A 23617-nucleotide genomic window follows, 5' to 3' on the forward strand; every position below is an offset into this window, starting at 1 on the left:
CATTAGCAGTTAGCTCAACAGCTACACGCCAGCAGTTCATCATCTAGCTCTGTGAGTATGGTCACTATGTCATCAAGTTTCTAATTTCAAATATTTCACGACACACAGAGTGATTTGCTGTAATTTATGGTGTGACCTGACTTTTATGAAAAAATCTGAGTGCTTAGTGCCCTGCTGCAACTATACCTGTTTATTTCCTAATTTACCATCAATCTCAGTAGCTAACATGGCTCAGCGAGAGAAAGAAAAGAGCAGACACCTGCAGAAAGTCTAATCCACTTTCATTCTGAGAAATTACTTCATTTAAAATCTCTAAAATGACATTTCTACAGAGGAAAACTTCTTGGCTTCTTAAGCTTTCCAGAGACAGACGAGCTTTAAAACCTGACCTGGAGTTACAAGATTTTCACTGACGGTGATGACATGTATAAACATATGTAAAAATGTTGGCCTGATAGATCATGAGCAGCCTTTAATCTGCAGCACAGCTCTTTCCTGTATTACAGCTGATTAGTTGCTGCTTTTGCTTCCTGCAGCACTTTGTAAGCGGAGACGATCGCCCTGGAAACTCGACTGTAATTACACCCAAGAAACGCACCGACATTAAACCATCGGTTCAGGCCGCAGACGCATTAGGTTGCATTTCACGGGACGCATTATAAACCGAGAGCTCGCAGTGTGTTGTTTGAAAATGTTTGAATATGTTTATTGAAAACAGCTTGTAAAATCCTGATCAGTAAACCGCAGTAAATCCCTGTGGGACAGATGGTGATATTAATGTTCTCTACTGTGCGCTGTCTGGTGGAGCAGAGACTGTAAAATAATGCCTCCATCCTGCCATGGAAAATTATACAGCAAACACCAGACCAACATTACCAACAAAAACACACCACAGTCTTATGCTTCATAACTTCAGGCAAAGTTATTTCTCATGTTTTGTTCTCATGATCATGTAATCTTAACATGACAAAATCTGTCTTCTCATGACAAAACATCTGTTTCAGAATTAAGTGAAAATGGTTTTGACTGATTCACCACCACCACAATGAGAAAGCTTTTCCATAACATTATAGTTCTACTGTAAGAAAGTGACTGAGAGTTAAAACACTCAATAAATAAATAAATGAAAAATGGACATTTAAACACCTTCAAATTTTTTTTTTTATCTGAGATACAAGCAATTTCTACACACACCTTTTCGTTTTGTATATATATATATATGTGTGTGTGTGTGTGTGTGTCTGTATATACATATATATATATATATATATATATATATATATATATACTAGAAATGGGATTATTGTAACAGTGGACTGTGCCTATAGAGCACAGTAGTGAGAAAGATCATGCACTTATAATGTCAAAGTGCTAATTCTAAATTATCTTGGCTTAATCATTTTATCACATAGATGGTTCATCCATCCATCCATTTTCCATTTTCTGCCACTTGTCTGGGTCCAGGTCACATTTATTTAAATATATCATTAGGAATTAATGCTGCTGGGAAGCACTGGAAAATGTGATATAATAGTAAATAAATCTAGGCCATACTGTTCCACTTGTTTTTTAGGAACCCAGCAGAAGTGGCCTTACTGCCCCAGCTCAGTCATCTCTGAGTAGAACGGGATTTGAACCCCTGATGAATGTCTCGGGGCTGCGGAAATTTGCCCCACCCATCAGAGAACAAACTTTGCCGTAAGCACATGTGTGCGCGCACATATGTGTGTGTGTGTGTGTACAGACTGTACTGTGTGTACATGGCTGCATGGGATGTTTTTAAATATACAGCCTGTGATCCAGATGTGTGTGTCTGTGGGATTTGTACCCAGGAGGTCAGGCGTTAATGTACACTAAGACCTAGAACAAGGCACAGTGGGAAAACCTTACATCTCCAGGACTGCCTGTGATAACCCATGTATTTTTTTCTCTTAAATCCAAAGGCAAAAAAAGTTCAATGTTTGGGTTTTTGGAAAGGTTTTGTAGACCAAACAGGCATCACAATCCTTTCTGAGCCAACATTAGAGTCACCCAAAGTTGCACTTAAGAGGTTTTCCCGAACAGCAGCGATAAGCTGGTCGCGACGCTCTCGTGTGGATTACTGCTCAACGAGGCAGTTGTGAGACAGATCGTATGTCAGCTTGCGGTGGCAGTAGGAACATACAGTCCACAGGGTTAACAGCTTAAAGCCCCTCTGATGTGTTTTCAATCAGATGGAAACTAAAGAGGCAACTGAGAATGGTGGATAAAGCCGAGAACAGACCAGACTGACCAGAGAACACAGTGTTCTCTGCTGAGACACGATGAGGAAAGATGAGATGAACCTGATTGATCCCAAAGTGAAACTGGGACAATACAGCGGCTAAGAAAAGAGATGAAGGGTAGTGGGATGTAAAAATTATAACAGAGGATGACAGCTTCAGGTTTCTCATCCTCTGTTAGTGGAAAATATAGATCCATAATATAGATCCAATCTGCAGCTGTTTCACAGTAAAAGCTCTTCAGCTCTGTCAGTAATAACTATAAACTACTTTTCAGTTTTACTCAATTGATATAAAAATATAGTATCCAATGATAAACGCGGTTTTAAGCTTGTTTCCTACAAGCCCCATCATGTATTTATCTTCAGCATGTATTTATCTTCTGGAATTTATCTTTTATTTGCTAACTGAAAGTAGAGAACTCAAAGACATGCTAAAAATACCCCAACCTGGGGACCATATGGTTGCAGGGAGTCCATCTTAGACCAATGATTCACAGCTGTGGGGCCGGGTACATTGTGTGCAGATCACAAGCTAATGTGACCATTCCACATGTTTATCATTGTTACCAATGGCAATGTCACGGCTATACTCCTATGGGTTTTATCAGAGGATGTAGGGACAGGTGATTTATGTATGTGGTCACTGAGGTTGGAGGTGGTTGGTTCCCATGTTCGTCAAAAGCCTCTGGGCCCACTAGATGTTCATGCTGGTTGAACCATCTTTGCAGTCTGGACGTTAAACATTTGCATCTTCAAAATACTTGAATATACAGATTTTTTAAAGCAGCTTGTAGAACACGTTGATTGTGATCAGGACAGACTACTGTAGGTGCAGCCTGCTAACCTGATTCACACTCTCTCATCTTCTCACTTGTCATTTTCAATTTTCATGCTTTATATAAACCAGTTTACATCCTCACAAACCCATCACACAACTGTAAGCTGAGTGAGATTAGGTTAGCACAGTGTGGATGTACAGTAGTTGTCTGCGCTGCATGTCAGTGATTTTGATAAATAATCCACATACAATAAATGCATTACAGTATTATCCTGTAATGTTACTCGGCAGGCTTTCAGTTTTAAAAATGCATCACAAATAATGCAAGCTTTCAAAGCAAAGGAAAGAAGTTAAAATTGCAATTGAGCAAATAACTGTTAAAGACCTGATGCTGACCATGCCAGTGTGTTTGTAGCACAGCAGAAGTAAGAATGAAGCTGGTTTGTCTGGATAACTTTAATCTAAAAAGTTACCCAGACAAGTCTAAATCCTCTTCAACTCTGGAAAAGGAACTGATGTAGAAAGACTTACTCAACACGTTTTTCAGAATGCTCAGTGAAACTACTTCTTTCAGTAGGCCAATGGACTAAGCAACATTAGATCCTCTCTTGTCTGTTTATATCTCTGGTATAGAGCATCGCACTTCAGCAGGGTTGGTAAACTAGAGCTGTGCAGTGTTCTGACCTCATCTAACAGGATTTCTGAAAATTGAACATCATTTTTTTTTCTTAATCATTCAAGTGGTATCGCTTGGAGGTTGGCAATGTCAGTCAGTCGAGACTGGGATAGTATCAGGTAACCCTGTCTCATTGGAATTACATTTATTTATTCCTAAATTGTTTTCCCAATTACGTTGTGGTATCACTTGTAATAGCTGCCTGGATTTTGTTTAGAGGCAATGTTTACTTAAGCTACTTATCTTATGTAACAGTCACCAGGAGGCAGTTGGGGTGGATGGCAAAGTGTACAACTTAAATTATCAGTTAAATGTTTGGCTCCTGATAACTTTGGTGATCCATCTGACTTTTCCTCTAGCACTATCATTAATCAACATTTTAACCTGCCTAATACTTTGTCATGTAATAGTGAACATGATAAACATTATACCTTCTAAGCACCTGCATGTTAGCATTTTTATTAGCATGCTGGAGTTAGCATTTAGCAGAAGACACCACTATGTGTGGCTCTTCCTCTTGTTTAATACTCATCTTTTGCTGTCATTTGGAGTCACGAGCATGACAAGTTGCTTAATGTAACTTAAAGACATGTACAACAGGTTTATTATTTTCAACAAGTCAGTTAGCCAACCCTGTGATGAATGGACAACCTGCTTCACTTCACACCTTAGTGTTAACTCAATCATCTGTGGTGGGTCACATAACCATCACATTGCGTGTTCTAGCAGGCCTTCAACTCTCCTGTTGCAGTTGGTTGCTTTAATGTCACTTCAGATGTGTGTGTATGTATGTGTGTGTGGTTAGAATCAGTGATAAGTAAACACTGTAATCAGTGTAACATCATAATTTTAATATGGAAAATAATACTTAATGTTAATAACTATTAATACTGTATATTTAAGACTCTAACTCAAGCATCAGGCCTCTAATTATAATCAGTGGACATTTGAGCTGATGATTTATTCTGTCTTGTTAGAAAATACCATTACCTCTCCTTCCAGGTTCCAGTTTGTATTTGTCATATGATGTGACAAGCAACCACACTTACAAATCAAAACCTTGAGAAGCTAAAATAAAAAGAGATTATCTGGTTGATCAGAGTCTGAGTCTAAAACTTAAATCAAAAGAAAACATCTGTATTATCAGTTCTATTCTACTGTCTGCATGTGGACGACACATCAAGCCTTTAATGGTTTTACTCCGTCTGATTCTGTCTGGAAAGCAATGAGCGTTCCTCAGCCGTTTTTCCTGGAAACCGAGCATCATGTGTGTATTGTCAGTCGGCGTTTAAAAAAGGCTGCAGCAGAGATTCATCTCTTCCTAACAGACCATCAACACACAGCCAGAGGTGAAGTCACTTTTATGGAAATGAGGAAGATGAGTGGAAGCAGGACAGAGGCCAAACCAACTACAGACCCACTAACATCAGCTGAAATGGTGCACTGTGTGTGTAGTTGTATTAGTTTATTGTTATCAAAGTATGTAATCCTTATCAGTATCAGAGGCCTGAACCAAACTTGTTTGAGCTCTATCCAGTTTACCATCTCCATAAAATGAACGTGAAATTGTAGAGGTGGAGTCTCATTTTACTGTCACTGGTTTTGGGTCTTTGTGTTAATGTGTCTAATACGCGAGTGCATCCAGATGAATCAGCATGTACACAGTCTCAGCTTTGATCACTTGGAAAGAGTATACTATTACTGTACATGACAATGAGGGATTGTGATTCACAAATATGAAATAATTAAGAAAATTATTTTAGTTTAGAGTTTGTTTTCACAACTTTATTCACATTATGTCCATGGTGTTCCCTACCTCTTATCCTGGGATTGGTTTCAATGCTCCTGCAACCCTTAAGGATAAGCAGTATAGGTAGACATTAATTCTAAGGGTAATTTTTATTACATATCTGCTCTTTTTGACCATTTTGACTTATTAATTGATAGAGCATGATGTTACAGATGTTGGATGAGGTCTCTTTATGCTTAGAGAAGGGTGTAAATTCCACCAGGGATTGTTGGGGATGCCCCCCTTGTATTTTTTTGTCCCCCTCACTGTAATTGTTCTAGATTGATTTTCTTACCGTCAATTCTCTGACTGTCCAACCTCCATAGTCCAGATAAACAATGATCTGAGTTGATAAAAATATTTGTGCACACATTTAATTTGCCTTTATTTATTACCATGCGTTCAAAGTAATGAGCTTAATGATCAGCTGTGACTATTGTGAGGTCTACCCAGTAATACTGGTAAAGGTTGTGTGGGCAGTATGCAGGTTGAAAGTAATACCTATAGGCACTACTCAGGGCTGAATAAAAGGTACTGTTAACCAGGAATTACAGTTCATAATTTTATTTTTATTTTTATTCATTTTTATTCTGAGGCACTGCTTACATGTACAGTTATGAGACATAGTACAGCCTTTGCAGTAAAAGTAGCCCCTCAAGCTTCCTCTGAAGCCACATGATCTTTCTGAGTGAGTAAATAGAAGGCCGAGCAGAAGCAAACAGCATGCATTCTCAAATGTATCTGAATTCAAGTTCAGATCGTTATTTTTAAATTGTTGTTTTGTCGCTATTACCAAAACCTGAATGAACTACACAGTTTTTGTTTTAGGTTGTCTTGTTTGTTACTTGATTGTCTGACTGTCAATTGATGGATCATTCCATTCTTATTTTCTTCTAACAAGACAGGTGAACACACAGCTTGTCTTGGAGAAATGGCTCAATGATTCCACTGACAGAGCAGGAGAAAGGCCAGTATAGAGGTTTGACCAGGCATGACTGCTGCCTCACCCAGGACCAACCCCCGACAAAGAGATCATGACCATTGGACAAGTGCAACAAGCCTTTCAGCTTAAAGGTCAGATTTACTCCTGAAACCTTTGAATCAACAGGTTTATATCCTAAAATAACCTGCACACAGATTACAAAGTGAGACAAAGCAAAAGACCTATATATTAATAGTGAATACTACTCTGTCATCTATTTTAGTGGTATTTACATTGCTCATACCATTCTGCCATAATAATGCCTTCTTAAAGGTCTGTAAGGTTAAAGCCTGAATCTTTACTTTAGGTTATTACTTTTCTTTCCTTCCTGGAATGTCTTTAGAGTCTTCAGAAGAGCTGAAGCATAAACTGTCAGGACTCTCGGCTATAGCTGTGTTTCCCTCTCTGTCTTTCAAGTCTTCACTGAACCACAGGGTTCCCTAATCCAGGAAGAGTTAACCTCCTCCTCTCCTGGTCAGACAGCAGACAGACGGACAGACACCAATTAGGCAAAGGAAGGGAAGGGGAGATGAATGAACAAAGAAAAAGGAAAGGAAGCTGACAGAGGGGAGAAAAAAGGAGGCAAAGGTCAAACTTAATGCAATGTAATGCTAAGAAACAAAACAAGAAAGGACGGGTAGAAAAAGTCAAATTGAGAGAAAGACAGACAAAGAAAAGAGTAGAAAAACAAGTGACAGAGGTCAAGCTAAACGCCTTGTAACGCCAAGTGACTAAACTAAAAGAAAAATGAATAAAGTAGGAAATGGCTGAGGAGAGAAAGTGTTGGCAAGAGGCCAGATAGACCATTAGCAAAGTTAGTCCAGTCAGTGTAGCGGAACGACGATATGCCTTCAAAACTCTGCCTTCCATCTCACGTTTCACTCGCTGTACAATCCTGCTTTTAACCCTTACTACAGTGGTGTTGGCACAGCTTGTTTTCAGTTCAGAGAAGAAGAAAAACTTCAACTAAGAGGTGAAGGAATCCATGTGGGTAGGACCATGGGCCTCCACCAAGGAAATGACAGAAAAGCCGAAACTGTAGGCCTTGAAGTATCAAATGCTTCAGTTCAAGCTGTATTACTGATGTATGAAATGGGTGTTGTAAAAGAAACTATACTATGGGTGCTGATTCTGTGGGTACTCTTGAGCTCAGACACCCACATGTAATTGTGAGAACTGATGGGGAAATATCTGGAGAACAATAATGAAACCCAATGAGAAAAAAAGACAGCTGGACACAATGTCAAACTTGAGTTTTGACTGTGAGCTACATCTGTTTCCCTTGCAATACTCAACGGTCTTGCTGACATTTGACAGTCCCCCCTACACACTGTCTACCACTCATACAGAGATGAGTCATTTAGCTTCTGAATGAGCTGTCTGGTGTAGCTGGCTGTGGGAAATTCATGTCAAACAAGTGCACAATAACTTTAAACTGAGGCAGAGTTAATCAGTATTACCCATCTTGTTCTTCAACACCAAGATTTTTTGATAAAATGATTGCAATGAAATGAAAGAGTGATCAGTCAAACAGTGGCATCGTCAATTAGTCCAAACCTGTGGTGAGTCAGACTAATGGCAGTCTTGGAGTCTCTGAATCAAATGTGCATCACGGTCGACTGCATTTCTTTGTGTCTTGTTTAAATGGCATCAAACGCACTGTTTAAGTTTCCAAGCAGCATGTGTGTATGTGCTGCTGCTCATGTTTCGTGACACAAATTCAGTGCTAATTTTTTAGCACTACATATTTTCCTTTGGTTTATTTTGCTCATTTTCTGGCAGTTTAGTTCTTTCCACAGTCAGTTCTTATTTAGTGGTATGGTGGTTGTTTTCACTCATACTGCATATACCTCTGAGTGCTATGTGAAAATTACTTTGTGTATAATGATCACCTCACTAAGACTCATTAACCTGCTAACAAAGAATTAAAAGGACTTTTCTTTTTAGCCAAAGTTGTATATAAGCTTTCAGGCAGCTTTGAAGGACTGGAAAATCCATGCTTGTATCAAATCAAGCCAAATCAGTTATCGAAGGACAAGGCCTAGGTTTCTTTTTCTTTTTTTTTTTTTTAGAAATATTGCATTTCACTTTCACAGTAGCACACAAATGACAATAATGACTGAAGAGTGAGTGTAACTAGAGTCAAAAACAAATGAACAATCACCCAGTGAAAAATATGTAGTTTGTTGGCACCACTTTAAATTATTTTGTCTTTGAACAGAATATTTTCTGACTTTTTCTGTGGAGATTGCCAGTAGAGGCTGATAAAATATGGCTGACTATGTCCGTCATGGTGGAGGGGGTGAAGGGGGTGGGGGTGAGGTCCAGACTCCCTCCCAGCTTCCTTAGAACAACAGTGATCATTGAAGAGCACTGCTGAATAGTGGCTGGTCTGCGTGCTGACACCCAGGGCAGAGGAACGACAGACCAGCCGGGATTATTGTCAAAGCTGATGACCTGTTTGCTTAACCTCCTCACCCGACCCCTGAGGAGAGGTCAAGGTAGCTTGCCGACCCTCCTCATCCTCCTCCCACTCCTCCTCTTCTTGTTCTTCTCCTTCGCCTCCTCTCCTGCTGCTTGCTCCGGCTTTCTTCCAGTCTCATGTAGCCCTCCTCCTTTTCCTTCCCATGCCATGTCGTTACCTCGATTACATTACACGTCATCAAGCACGCCAGGGATTTGGGCTGGTCGGGCTTTCCCTTGTGCCAGATGTATAGTCGGCTATATGCGAGTGTGTGTATGTAATCCTAATCTCCAGTTTCTCCTCTGCCACAGTAGAGACAGTGACTGATTATTTGTTGTTAGAAAGTATCAGTAAAGATAAACATGTAGTTTAATGTTGCATTCTTTGTATTGTCACATTAACTCTGTCAGTATCAGCAATTTGTAAACTGTAGTACTGAGTTTCTTACTAGCAGTGTTAGGACTAATATGTTAAAATGTTAAACAAAAAAAATAGATTTTTTAAAGGAAATATTAGAATATATCTCCCTCAGTTTTATTGTATCAGCTTGACTTTCTCATTGAAATTTTATTTATTTTATTTTTTATTTTATTTTATTTTATTACAATTTGGAGTGGCAGAGATAATATTGTTCATGTATATAGAGAAGAGGACCAAGACATGACCCTTGTGGGACACCTATGCTAACTTTAAGTGCCTATAATTTGGAGCAATCAATAGCTACTGCCTGTGTTCTTTCAGAAAGTTAGGCATAAAACCATCTAGTCCTATCAAGGGTAGTTTTTCAAGTAAAATACTATAATCAACATAATTAAATGCTTTTGATAGGTCTATAAAAATGCAGTACTGTTGACAACTGTCCAGGGCATTAACAGTATAATTTAGTACACATAATATAGCTGTTGTTGTGCTGTGGCATTATCTAAATCCTGACTGCTGAGGCTATAATATGTTTTTTGTCTCTACAACCAATCATAGTTGAGAGTTTACTCAGGGGGAACTCAAAGGTTTTTGCTAGGCAGGGTAGTTTTGAAATCAATTTTGAGATGAAGCACAGTCAGTCCTTTGACTGCCTACTACATGAGAGAAAGGATTAGGTGATGGCAATTTCTTCATCTGAGTCACCTTCAGTTTTTACCGTGCACCCATGGTTCATGGCTCATGAGCTTAACAAATAGCAAAGATTGGCACAGCAAGTGCTTTGCAGACTCTTTTTGCCCTGGGGTTGCATCTTGCTAGGGCTGCGTGTAGTACGTCCACATCTTCTGCATGTTTTTCAGATGAAAAAGATTCTATCTAATGTATGTTTTTGTGTACAGTTAATGTTCTATAAGGTGCAATAATGCATTGATCAAAGAGAAGACATTAAAGGACAAAGTCCTTGTTTTATATTCATCTACTGATACTACCATTAATATTGAAAATGAGCTAGAAACAGTCAGATCTGAAACTGCAAAATATGGTCTCTCTTTGTGAATTCAGAAGCTGCTGGGACTAGTTGCATTCTCCTCTGGCTATTGATTTTTATTTTTTATTTACTTATTTTTTAGGGTATTTTAGCTCTTCATGTGTTAAACTACTTTTTGGATTGGTATCAGTCATTTTAAATAGTTTTCAGCTGCTCCTGGGATGCTTAAAGGTCCCATTTAGTTTGATTTTTGAATTAAATCTATTTTATCTATTGATTTAGCTTGATTTTTCTTATTTTTTAACATTTTAATTCTTATTTTGTGTTACCTCTCTTATGTTGTCTATCTGTAACCCATTGTTACAGATAGGGTTCCCCCCCCACACACACTCCTCGCCCCACCCTCAAAGGATAAGCAGGAGATTATTATTATTGGATTAAGAACTTTATAAGAATAGGTTAATTATTTCAGGAGATATGCTTATCAACTTTCTTTGTGGAAGTGAGATGTCCAGATGAATATGAATGTCATGTCAGCGTGTTCAGTGAGGTGTTATTCTGTGTCTTGTTAACTTACCTGCATTTGGAGGATTTGATTCATGGAAAAATGAGATGGGTTTAATCAGATGCTCTGCTCACCAGTGTTGGTGTTGTAAATGAAACCTGGATCTTAGCTCACTGTGACACATTTATATTAATTCATGTGCATTGTTCCTAATAAATAAAATTAACTTAAAAAACTAAAAAACTAATATTAGGCCTCACCAGCCCTGTGTTCGCCATCCTGTGCTAGTGCAACTGTGAGCTGTGGACTCTGTGGCCAAATGCAGCTCTTAATGTTGGTACACAGGATTAAGCTGAATAGTAAAGCCTCCTGTTATCTGGCAGCATTATCCTGCAGGAATGCCTAACATTAGTGACCTGTAAGCCTGTGTGTTGGAACGCAGTCACTCTGCAGGTTAATGAGCAGTAAACACACAAGGCCATGTTCCATCAGTGCTACACTAATGTAGCTGAGCTTTCTAATGATAGGTCAGGTTATACTGACCCACCTCGCCAACAAATGGATATTTTTACTGTTAGCACGTACAGACAGTTTCCATGAAAAGATTCCTGTGTGGTTCCAAACAGGCCTTATTTACCATGGCCACAACTGAATTAGCTGCGTAGTGTCTGTTAAAGTTAGATCAGATATATCAAACTTATTTCATTCTGCCTCTACATCAGAATCCTGGTTCCAGATTGCTACTGCTTTTTGCTTTTTTTGCTGGCCATTTTTTAGTGTCAGCATTTTAGGATTTCATGCTCTCACTGATTAGAAATCACTCCATGTGTCTTTTCAGTGAAACTTCATGAAACTTCATTGTGCAATAAGGAGGTAATTTCAGGCATTTGTGTTTTTATCAGGCAACCTATAGGTAATGTCATTATGCAAGTATTTTATGCACACATGCAAAACACCAAAAATCAATAGTTTGTGTGCTTTTATTCTGGGAAGAGCAGTAGAGTACATTAACATTAAACACCATACAGCTGAGGAGAATATATTACTTTCTGTATAAGTCCTATTAAAGCAGGGTTTCTTCCAGATGTGGAAAGTAACAAAGTACATTACTTAAGTATCATACTTGAATTGTCGTTGTACAATTTTGAGGTATTTGTACTTTCCTTGTGTATTTACTTTTAATGTTACCCTTATGCCTTTACTCCACAACAGTTCAAAGAGAAATGGACTTTACTCTCCACTTCATTTATTTTACAGCCAAACTTATACTTTGCAGTTTAAGATTTTACATAAAAACCCATATGATATGATTGTAAAATACATTGTTCAAGAATGACCCAGTGGTTCCTTGTGTTTTTGGCCTGTGACACCATCCAAAAAATAAGTATGTATATCCATCAACAACAACAAAAACAAAAACAAATAGAGAAAACAAATATCTACATAAAATGGAACCATTCTTATGATCCCTCAGAGTTATCTTACCTTTAGAGCTGCCCAGCCCCTAGGTTAGGAACTACTAACCACCCCCAGCAGTAGTAAGTAAAATACTGATACTTTGCTGATACTCCTTTTCTACTTTTATTTTATTTTGCAGGACCTGTAGTCTTTACATTGTGGTGTTGGTGCTTAAGTAAAGGATCTGAATAATACTTCCTCCAGCACTGCTTCCTTCCCTGTATCCTGTGTCCAATGAAAACACTGCTGATTTTCCTGTTTAATGAAACTTTGTTGCCATTTGATTACCTCAATTTAGTGCAACCTGTCTTTTCCTGATAAAGAATCCATGGAGAGCTTGTACTTTCTAATCCACTCACTTTTTGGACTGAGTATCTGTGTGCAATCTTTGTTTAGTTTGTCTTCCATGCTCTTTTTCAGATCACCATCCTCTACTAAGACAAAGCTGAAGTGCTGTAGTAGTTAGTTGGTCTATATGTGTTGTGGAAATTGAACTGAATGTTTATCCTTCGGCAGTGCCTAATATTAGTGACCTGTAAGCCTGTGCTGGCAACAGTTACAGCCAGACACACAGTATGATGTCCCACATCTCCATGACACTGGACTACGAAGGTGAGTCCAGGTGAAGCTTGGATCCCTGGTTGCTATTTACCTGTTGTATCCATTTAATCAGGGGGGAAATGAGAAAAATACATTTGGAGATTCTGAGTTTAGCATTTTTATCCAACATATTATTTATGTTTTGGTATAAATTATTGGAAAGAAGTGGTGAAGAAAACCTGTAGCCCTGACTCTCACTTGTTGCATTTGTGTTTCTCCAATTTAAGACCACAATTCCGATCAGCCTTGTCGCTCTAAGTCCCTCCTCACTAAAGAGGATAAACATGCTGGAAGTAATTTTTTTCTCCACTGGGTTTCACTCCCTCCACCATCTGCCCACTCCAAAAACTCAAGCTGTGCCCCAGTTGTATCCTATACTCTAACTCTGAGTTTGTTTTCAAAATGTAGAGCATTTACACTTCAAAACGGACCAAAAAATCATTTACTTAAAATGTTATGCAGACTACAATTTCCAAATCTGTAATGATGAAGGTTTAGAAGTCTCTCATGGGGAAAAAAGTAGTGGTAGTCAGACTTCAGCTCTAGCCCAGTATTCCCAGGAAATGTATTTTGTATTTGACAATATGAACCAGTGTCCAGATCCAGTGCAGGAAACAGTGTGTGAGAAGGCAGAAAGTAACCATCATGACGTAATGACTACACGTTCTCACTCCCAACTCGTCACAGACAGAAGCTCGCTCAGGACTCCTCGACGTCACTTTTTCACACACTGGGTGCTCATTAGCATCATTTCTCAACCTGCAGGGTACACTGTAGGATTATTAAGCTTTTGAAGGTCATGTCAAGGCACTAACAGCACTTGGTTAGTTGTGGCCTGATTTAATACATAAAAAGTTCAGTGTGACATCAGGACCATAATATGGTTTTGCCCCATATATGTCTATATGACTTATGTGCCAACTCTAAAAGCAGTAGAGAACTTTGGAACTCTATCAGACTAAATTATCCTTAAGGGGTACGCATTGTGTTAAAAAGTAACACAGATGGGTCCAGACCAAGCAGCTGTGAGTGACAGATTTTCAGCTGAGTTCAGTGAGCACAACCTGTCCACATACTTTTGTGTACTTCTGGTACAGCATACGATGGTAATTTACAAACTTGTCTGAAACACTGACAGTGATTCTGCTGTACTCCGATCAGAGTGGTGGTTAGATGGTCGACAGCATCCAGCAATTTCTGTTTTTTTCTTCTTTCCGAAACAATCCTACATTCTCACCTGCTTCACTCAGTGAATGCTCAGGGACAAGTGCTCGAGTGCAATACTATGAATGACCTCAAGGAGAGACTGCCTGAGAATGTGTGCCGTTATCCATGTATTTAAAAGATTTTCTGTCCTCCTCCTTTCTATGACAGTTAGCTTTTCACCCCATCTTGTAGTGTAGCTGTTCAGAAGAGTTTTTTCCCTTCCGTTGACTTCAGACAACATATTGTACAACCTGGTTTTTCTAGTGTGTGACTGGGAGCAAATCCCTGGGGCAGGTTCAGCATTGAGAGAGAAGACTGAAACCAGAATAGCGTAGGCAGTTATAGTAGCAGATTAATGTGCTGTGGTTGCATGCATCATGGGTGGAATGTTTGGCATAGTTTTGACGATGGAGCATACTGTACTGTACTGTAAATATATAAATTTACATTAGGGAAAAACTGCATAACAAGAAGCGCCACCCTTTTGATTGCACTATTTTGTTCTATTGTGAGGTTATAGTGTCTAAAGGATCACGACTCAACACACTGAGACATGGTGGGTGGATGGATGGATGGTTGTATTTACCATATCACTCCTCAGGGTCGGGCTGGGTAAATGCCACCCTGGTGACATCACAGATCAGTGTCATGGTTGCAGGCAGAAAACCAGTGCATGTTTGCACACATTGATTTTCCTGGCTGTCAGAGCAGCAGCTAATGTGAGTCCCGTTTGATTACAGGTTGTTTTATTTAGGTTTTTTTTTTTCTGTTTAAACTCTGACTCTAATCTCAGACTGTAAAGTGCAGCTCGAGGCGTCTCCTCAGATTACACTGAGCTGAGGAGAAGAAATCAGATGTGAGTAAACGGCCGCTGGTCACCGCTTTTCTCTGCCTAATTATCCTCTCATTTTCACCAACATTTCACAGTTTGGGCATGTAGCTGATGTTGTTTTTATCCACAGTGACACTAAAATAAGCTTCAGTGACACCAACATTACCAGCAGCCAGTAGCCCAGTGCCTCCTACAAAATAAAAGTCACGAATAAAAACACATGTGAGTTCCTGTGGTTTTTTTTTGGACACAGTGGTTTCACATGTGGACAACAGGGTTACTGTGGCAGCATTTTCCTTCAGGTCACTGCATAGGTTAAAATCGCCCTCAGTTTTCACCCTTCAGTTTTACACCTGCCATAACAGAGGCCATATATCTGTTTCACATTTGAATAATAAATCTACATAATAGCCTCTTTGCAGCCTTTTATTCTGTATATTAACATAAGCAAAAGTATTTTTAAATTTACAAAATTAATTATTTAAATAATACCCTGAATAAAAATGTATTTGCATGTTTTAATGAGGCCACCTTTACAGTGTGTTTGGGCTCAGAATTACATTTCATGAAGTAGACATTGACTTGTGCCCCAAAATAATCATATTACATATCACATTTACAATCCATTTTATAACATTTAATACCTCTACCCCACTACAGATCAGTTAGAAATATTTTTCTCATGCCATTATTTCAGCAGTTACCAACAAATGGAGATATTGCATATAAAACGTTAATTGCTAATTCTACTGTCAGTTTCAATACAGGACTTTTAGTTGTTTTTTTACACTGTGTTCATGCTATTTCAGTAACAAATTTGAATACTTCTTCCACCACTGGCAGATGTTATTATTATTATTATTATAGCATAACTATTATTCTTATCATTTTTATTTAAATCAGTTGACTTACAGCTTTTGATCAATAAAAACATGAAAGTGACAGCACTTTCATCAGCACTGAACAACACTAAACATTTATATAGTTTTAAAATGTACTGTATGTATTTTGGAAGGTATTGTTGTGTAATAATAATTCATTTTAAATAAGTCTTAATAATTTCTTTAAATGTTTTCCAGAGTTTCCCTTTGAGTTTTCAGTTCAAAAGTTTCCTTCTTTGTGCTGTGAGGGCCAATGAGAATCAAACCATGAATAATCTCTTTATTAATATTGAAAGTAATAAAACTGCTGCTGTAGGAGAGACTTTTTTTTTATTGAACTGCAATATAAAGGGATGTGGATTAAAGTCTAAAAATATCTTCAGAATCACATCACTCTGAGCCTTTTATTCTGTGAAGTAATCAAGACAGGAGATGTGGGATCGTTCCCACGTGGTTTATGTTGTTCTGCTGTTGGTTCACAGAAAATCCCGTGATGTGATTTTTGATTTTGATTGAAGTATTAAAACAGTTCAGCTGCAGCTTTATCTCCAGGAGAAATCAATAACTTGTATTTGTTGCTGAGATAATGACTTTACACGGGGCAACATCGTTTTTCACGCGTTTTTCTGCTGCTTTTTCCTTTGTTACTAGTTTAATGTAAACTTTACATGGTGTTTTTTGCCGCTCTGTTCGTCGTCCACAGTCAGTGAACATTCATGCAGTTATCAGTTTACAGCCTATTCCCATTTTTTCTCTGAAACCCGACAGTTCGTTTTTCCGTTCTCTTTCCTCAGAGTTTAAACACCATGTAAATGATATTTTAATCACAGATCTGAACAGTAAAGGGAACCCTCTCAGCAGTTTAATTAGTGAACACTAAACGGACTTAATAAAGTTTAATAAAGTCTTGATTCGTGGACTTTACGTCAGTCACTGACTCTGACAGAAGGTACATCGGCTACAGATGAATTCATGCTTTTCTAATAATAATAATAATAATAACACCTTATTTTTATCGCTCTTATTTACACTGATAATGAGACCAAGTTATTTTTTTTACATTTAAAAATAAACTATTGTTCTACTAAATAAAATGTTCTTAAAGTTTATTTTTGTTGCCGTAAAATCAAAAGAAGTTTCATACCAGAGGAAAAAACATTGGTCCATGATTTTTTTTAAAAATTACATTCTTATTTTCACGTATTTTATTAAACCTTTGAAAGTAGAAATAGTGTAGGTCACTGTAATTTCCCTCGAGGAGACACAGAGGCTGCTAATGACCAGAAATGAAAACATATGTCCTAGTAATAATTAGTGGAGATCATTAAAAAAAAAAGGAGTAAAAAAAAAACAATTCGGTTAAAATTAAATAATAAATAAAAGTTCCTAACAAACCGTGCAAGCTAAATGAAAAGGTAAAACTCAACATGTGACAAAACATTTAAATTTACCAAAATAAAAGCCCACATGATGTCATATCTTCGTCTTTAGGAAACGACGAGCTAATAAGATGATGAACTTTACAGAGCTACTCAGCAGCTGCAGAGTAAAGCCGATAAAATTCGTTCCTGTGGAGAAAATGCATCACACCACCTTCTTGTCTGCAGCTCCATGATCAGAAACAGCCTCCAACACTCCAACACAGAAAAGCATTCAATATAAAAAGTTATCCGTCGACTTTCCCCACTGATGGAAACTAGTTTGGAGCGGTTTGTTTGATTTTCTGAGCAGATTTATGAACAGAAATGTTAATGTTTCCTGATACATATAAAACATTACAGAAAGGTATTCATTTTACAACACTGTCCATCCACACACAACATACAGGCGGAATACACATGGAAGGAATGAGTGGAGAAACATGACGACATTGCCCCCATACACAGAGCACGAGTGATCACTGAATGGTTTGCTGAGTATGGAATGATATGAATAATCTGCTGTGGCCTTCACAGTCACCAGATCTCAACCAAATCAACATCTATTGGAGACTTTGATTTTTTAGAGTCACTGCCAAGGAGCACTGAGGCTCGTGATGGCCCAGGATACTTAACATGATACTTTCTGTTGGTCTTTCCTTTAATTTGTCACATGTCCCCATATATCTACTCTAATATCTACTCTATATGTCGCTCTCAAGTTCGCATATGTTACAAATACGATCACGATGATTGATGATCAAAGGAAAAAGGTTAAGATGTCTCAAAACTATTTAACTTGGCTGTATTTAATTCTGAAAATAAATTCTTATTTATTATTAGTAGCAGTAGTAGTAGTGGGTATTAGCATAAGAGTGATAAAAGATTAAAGTAGAAACATTATTTATTTATTTTTCAGTCAGTGGTTTGAACTTTAATATCATTAAAGGACCATACCAGTGTTTTTGTTTTTTCTTTCAGCTCCTTAACTATAAATTATCTCAGTTTTATTTTCATGCTGAAAGTAACACTAAATACAGGCTGTAGAGTTTCTATTTTTTTTTATTATTATTATGCTTTAGACATTTCCAGGCAGCAATTAGTTTAGTTTTTCTTTATTCCAGTTAAAGTACAGAGTGATGTGTAAACCTCTGCTGTGGACATTCATATGAGGAGGCTGTTGTATAGATAATGACAACAATATAGTAAGACACATAAAATAAAATTTGACGTTCTCCTTATAGTTGTTCATTCTAATTTGTTATAAATTATTTATCCCCTATTCATTTTACTGCTTATCAAAGATAAACAAGGCTATTTGTGTATCAGCTCTTAAAAAATAAGTTAGTGTTCATTGTGATAGATCATAGACACATAAACACTGTTGTAAAAGTTGGTATACCAGCACTAAGATCCATCAAATCAAGAAACAAATAAGTGAGAGACAGTTTGTGTTTGGTTTCCCCATGAAACCATGACGTATTAATGGCAGTGGCAGTAATAGCGTCGGTATCTTTGTTTCTTTTCCTCTGGTATCTCACCTCTACATAAGAACATCCTGTCACTTCAGAAGTTCAGCTGCTTCCCAGGCTGCTGTACTAACATTTACAGTAAATGTAATTTTGTTTACTACCACGTCTAAGCTCTGGGCTCGACCTTTGACCTTTCAGACAGCGACTCCTGAAGAGGCAGAGTGGATGTTCTTTCGGTCTAAAACACCTCGCTGTTGCATTATTAACCACGAGCTGAGCTGAGCGGATCAGCTGATCAGAGCTGCTGTGGCGGTGGACTCGACTCTCCTCGCCCTCGGAGGTGATTAGTGGTCACGCGATGGGCCTCCACTAAAACACACCCGAGGAAGAGGAGGAGGATGAAGAGGAGAGGTCGGGGAGGGATGATGTGGTGGTTTCTGAACTCCTCATTGGCTTGCAGACTGGTTTTCGGTTGATTTCTAGTGGTTGGTACTGGTTCCCATGAGGGGTCCACAGTAATAAAGGGGGGGGGGTTGTAAAGAGGGGTGGGTGTAGGGGGGTGTTAGGTCAAACTGGCTGCACCCTGTTAAAACTTGCCAGGTTTCAGTGTTCATCCAGTGCTGACCCCTGCTGCGCTTCCTCCTGTTGGAGCTCTCCATCTCCTCTTCACCATCCTACTCCTCCTTCCTCCGGTATTTCTCCACTTCCTTTTCATCTTTACCCCCATCTTCTCCTCCTTTACTGTCCTCCAACTCTTCCTTATTTAGCCATCACTTACCTCCGGCCATTGCTTCTACCTCCTCCTTTCTCCTTCTTAGTTCTCTACCTCCTAACAGCTTATTTTTTCTGCTTCACCTCTTTTTCATCTATCTCTCTTCTTTCTTTTGTAGTGAACAGTATTGCTGAACTCTTTTAGTTTAGTTAGGTGCTTGAAATAAGGTCTACGGTTTTAACACGAGATCAGCATATTTTCACATTTTATTCTACGTCATAAAATACGCCAGAAAATTCCTCACCTGTGATTTCTAAGATTTACTCACCAGTCTGCCTTTGCAGCTTTGTTGACACTCTTTCAAACTATCACTAGCCTTCTAAGAAGAAAGGCTTTTATAGAGGAGACAAATTAAATTACAAGTAGGACGATTAGTGATGGTGGCATTTAAGTCATGTGACTGGTGCAGTTTGTTTATCCCTTACATTAGCTTTTTACTTTTGGTGATTGTATTTAGGCTTCAAAGGTCATAAAAGTTCTGTTCATTTGTGGAGATTATCTTGCTGAACAAAATATGTAAATATTGTATTGTATATGTGATCCCTGCACCGCTCTATCAGCAAAACAAAAAACTGTTAAATGAGTAAAAAAACTGACAAATATCCTCAAGTGATGTCACCTGGAGTCAGGGTCCACTGGGTCAGAAGACTACAAGATCCCTGGACTGAACCGTCTGTGTTCAAATTTCATTGTAATGTAGATGCAAGGTTACTGTCCATCATGGGTTGGACAATGCTAAACCAGTGGACTGTTTTAAGGTGTATGGTTTATGGTTAGGAGATGAAAAGGAAAAGAGGCAATACTGAATATTTCTGTGACGGCACATCAGCTCTGGTCTCAGGCTACACATCCGTTCACTATAACCCAGCCTCCAGCTAATTTTAGTGCTTTTGTTACCTAAACCTGATGACATACATACACGATTATACAGCCTACGGTTCATAATGTCGTGCTTCTTCCTGTGAAAAAAGATCACCTGTCAACATCCCCATCCCATTCCCATAAGCACAGTTTCTATGGGCTTCCTCCTGTCCTGTCAGTTCTCCACCTCCTGTCTCTCCTAGTTTATCTTTTCTTCTTCCTTCCACCTCACCACCCCCAACTGTTCTTTCCTCTTTTTTTTCCATTTTGTGTCTCCTCCTCCTGGTATCTCTCACGAACCTCCTGCATCTCAGCTTCCCCTCCTCCAGCTCCTCGATGTCTTCATCTCTTCCATTACAACCACCCACCCCCTGCTTCGTCGTCGTCCTCCTCCTCCAGCCTTAACACCCTTCACTCCTTACCATCCTCCATCTCCTTCTTGCACAATCATCAGCCACTTCCTCCATCCATGGCACCATCTCCCCCTCTTCCTCCTCCCTCTCCTGTATCCCCCGCTGCTGCACCACCTTAACCTCATTCACCTCCTCTGATCATATTATAAAATCAATCATATCTGTATGAGAAGGAACATCTGTCTTTTGCAAGATCTGTCCAAAACCGTCCATCAGTGAAACATTCTAAGGCTGCATCTCTCTTTTCTTCCTGATGTATCTGTTACGTATTGTCTTTAATATATGTGCAGTCAAAAATCTAAAAATATGACCACATATAACAATAAAAAGCGGCAAATCTGGCTTTGATACATACACAATACTTGTTAAAAGGATATATGAGGCTTTTGGAATTTGTCAGCAAATCCCATGTGCTGAGAAGAAAAAAAAATCAAATATCACCAACCTCATCTTTAAAAATATTGACTCTAAACAAACAACCTTTAAAAAGTTTTTAAATCCCTTGGACCAGAGGATGTGACCCTGGTGTCCTCAGAGGAAGGCGTGGCCCTGACTTTCACAGCCTCACTCAGAATAAACTCAGAGCAAAATGCACAAAGGCAACAAGAGACAAACCGGGGTATTTCTGTGACTAAATGGACGCCCGGATTGAACTGTGCGTGTCGGCTGTTTTGGTGGGTCTTTACCTGCTTGTCTCTCGGTTTGTTCGTCTAACTCCGTGGCAGTCTGCCTGCCTACCTGCCTGTTTAAATATCACCGTCTTTCCTCCACCGGTCCGTTTGGCTCCCACACCTGTCTGTCCCTGTGTCTGTTTGACTGACTTGCCGTCTGTCTGACTTGATAGTTTCCTCTCGTTTCTGTCTCTTTCCTCTTCCTTGTCTGTCTGTCCAAGCTGTGCCGACCTGTCCCGCCTGTCCATCTGTCTGTCGATGTACAGTTTAAATCCGGCCTCAGCTTCCCTCCCTGAACTCTTCCTGCCTCTTTATATTTTTGGTCAAATTCAGAGAAAGTCAGTTAAACTTTAACTGTAGAAACAGGAAGGTGGATCTGAGTTTAAATATTTTACCAGTAAAAAACAAAAAGTAAAACAATCTGGAGTAAACATTGTAATATTTATTCTACCGTTGCCTGTTTTTAATGCATCGTGGTCGATCTACAGCTATTGTCCGTGTGTCTCTGACCCTTGACCTCCTGCTGGTAAAGCTGGAGACCTGGAGGTTGCAGCCTTTTGTGCTTTCACGCTGGCTGCAGGCCGCTTTTAGAGGATGAGTGTCGGAAATGCGGATTAAACCTGAACAAAAAGAACAAATGAACGTGGTTTTAAAGAAAGAAAAGAGTGTTTTTCAGCGATCCTGTTAAATCAGCGACGGAGGAACTGGAAAGCGGCGGCTGAAGAGAGGAAGATAAATTGTTTCCTTCCTCTCTGAAATAAAGTCAATTACTCGACTGGTTGGGTGACATCCATCGCTTTCCACCTCCCCTCTGAATTCGACCTGCTACCCACTCCACCCCACCCCGTCACCTCTCACCACAGCAGCTTAGCTCTGCAGCCCAACATTCAGATGGAGAAAGTGGGTTAAAAATGGCCGATGTCTCAGGAGTCAGCGGGAGGGGAAGGCGACCGACTGTGCCTCTACTGTACATGTGAAAAGGGTGCAGCGATTTCCATGAAAGGCCCTTCAGAGCAGATGGTTGTAGGGGACGAAAGAAGTAAAAGAGAAAGAACATACAACACGCGCAGCAGACATGAAAGCATGCATACATAATAGAGCGTGAAGCCATGAGGTGAGGATGAAGAGCGGGCCTTCCTCCCCTCTTTATTTTCATGTTTTCTGGTGTAGAAAAGGGAGGAGGGGAGGGAGGAGGAGTGAAGGCCCCGGACCTCTGATCGAGCAAGAGAGTGCGGAAAGGTTAGGAGGCGAGGAGGGGGGAGGGATTAGGGGCGGAGCCGGTGGGGAATTGGCACCACGGCGGGCCACTAAGATGGCGCCGCCCTACGAAAGAAAAAAAAAAAACATAAAACCCTGGTGGAAGATTGAGATAATTCTAATTAGAAGTGACTCTGCGTGCCAGTGATCCATGCAGACTATTAGTGTTGTCACGAAACGCTGCGGATGCTACTGGGCATGCTCAGTGAGTCGGGGCAGCCCCCACATCGCTGGGCTGTTTGGCGAAGGGAAGGGAAGGTCACGTCGCCTGGGTGTGCAGCAGGCAGCGTTCCCTCAGCACGCTCTGGGTTGCCTGGATTCTGCACGCGATCTTCACCGGGGGGCGGGGTGGGAGCGAGCGCCGGGGCGCCGCAGCCAGCCGGGTCAGAGCTTTTTTTTTTTTTTTTCATTTCCTTCGTTGTTTGTTTGAAAATACTGCAGCACAGTTTTGCTGCATTTTGGCTGCGGTTGACGCGTGATGGCCTTAAAACAGGACATGGAGGGTTCAAGGCCATCAGACGCTGCCAAAATAAATCGACCTGCCGCTCAAATGACTAAACTCGGCTTAACTTAAAAAAATAAAAGTATGAACACAGAAGCGGGGGTGTTGCCGCTCAACCATCAATGCTCTGATGGAACAAAACCCATTTGATGTGTCAAAACTGCTCCGGCGTGATGCAAACATACATTTAACCATTTTACTTGAGGAAAAACTACCCGTTAATTTTACACCTCATGCGCCTTTAAACTTTTAACGTTAACATAAGGTTTGAACTCACAAGGTTTTTTTTTAACTTAACTGGTCAAACATCTGAATGAGACATTTAAAGGTCCCACATGCAGACTAAGATGTAAAAGACTGAGGGTTTAATAACTGAATTTAAGGTTTCTTTAAACAGCCTGGACCGTAA

This window comes from Lates calcarifer, linkage group LG16_LG22 (genome assembly GCF_001640805.2).
Source record: "Lates calcarifer isolate ASB-BC8 linkage group LG16_LG22, TLL_Latcal_v3, whole genome shotgun sequence".
Taxonomy (NCBI): domain Eukaryota; kingdom Metazoa; phylum Chordata; class Actinopteri; family Centropomidae; genus Lates; species Lates calcarifer.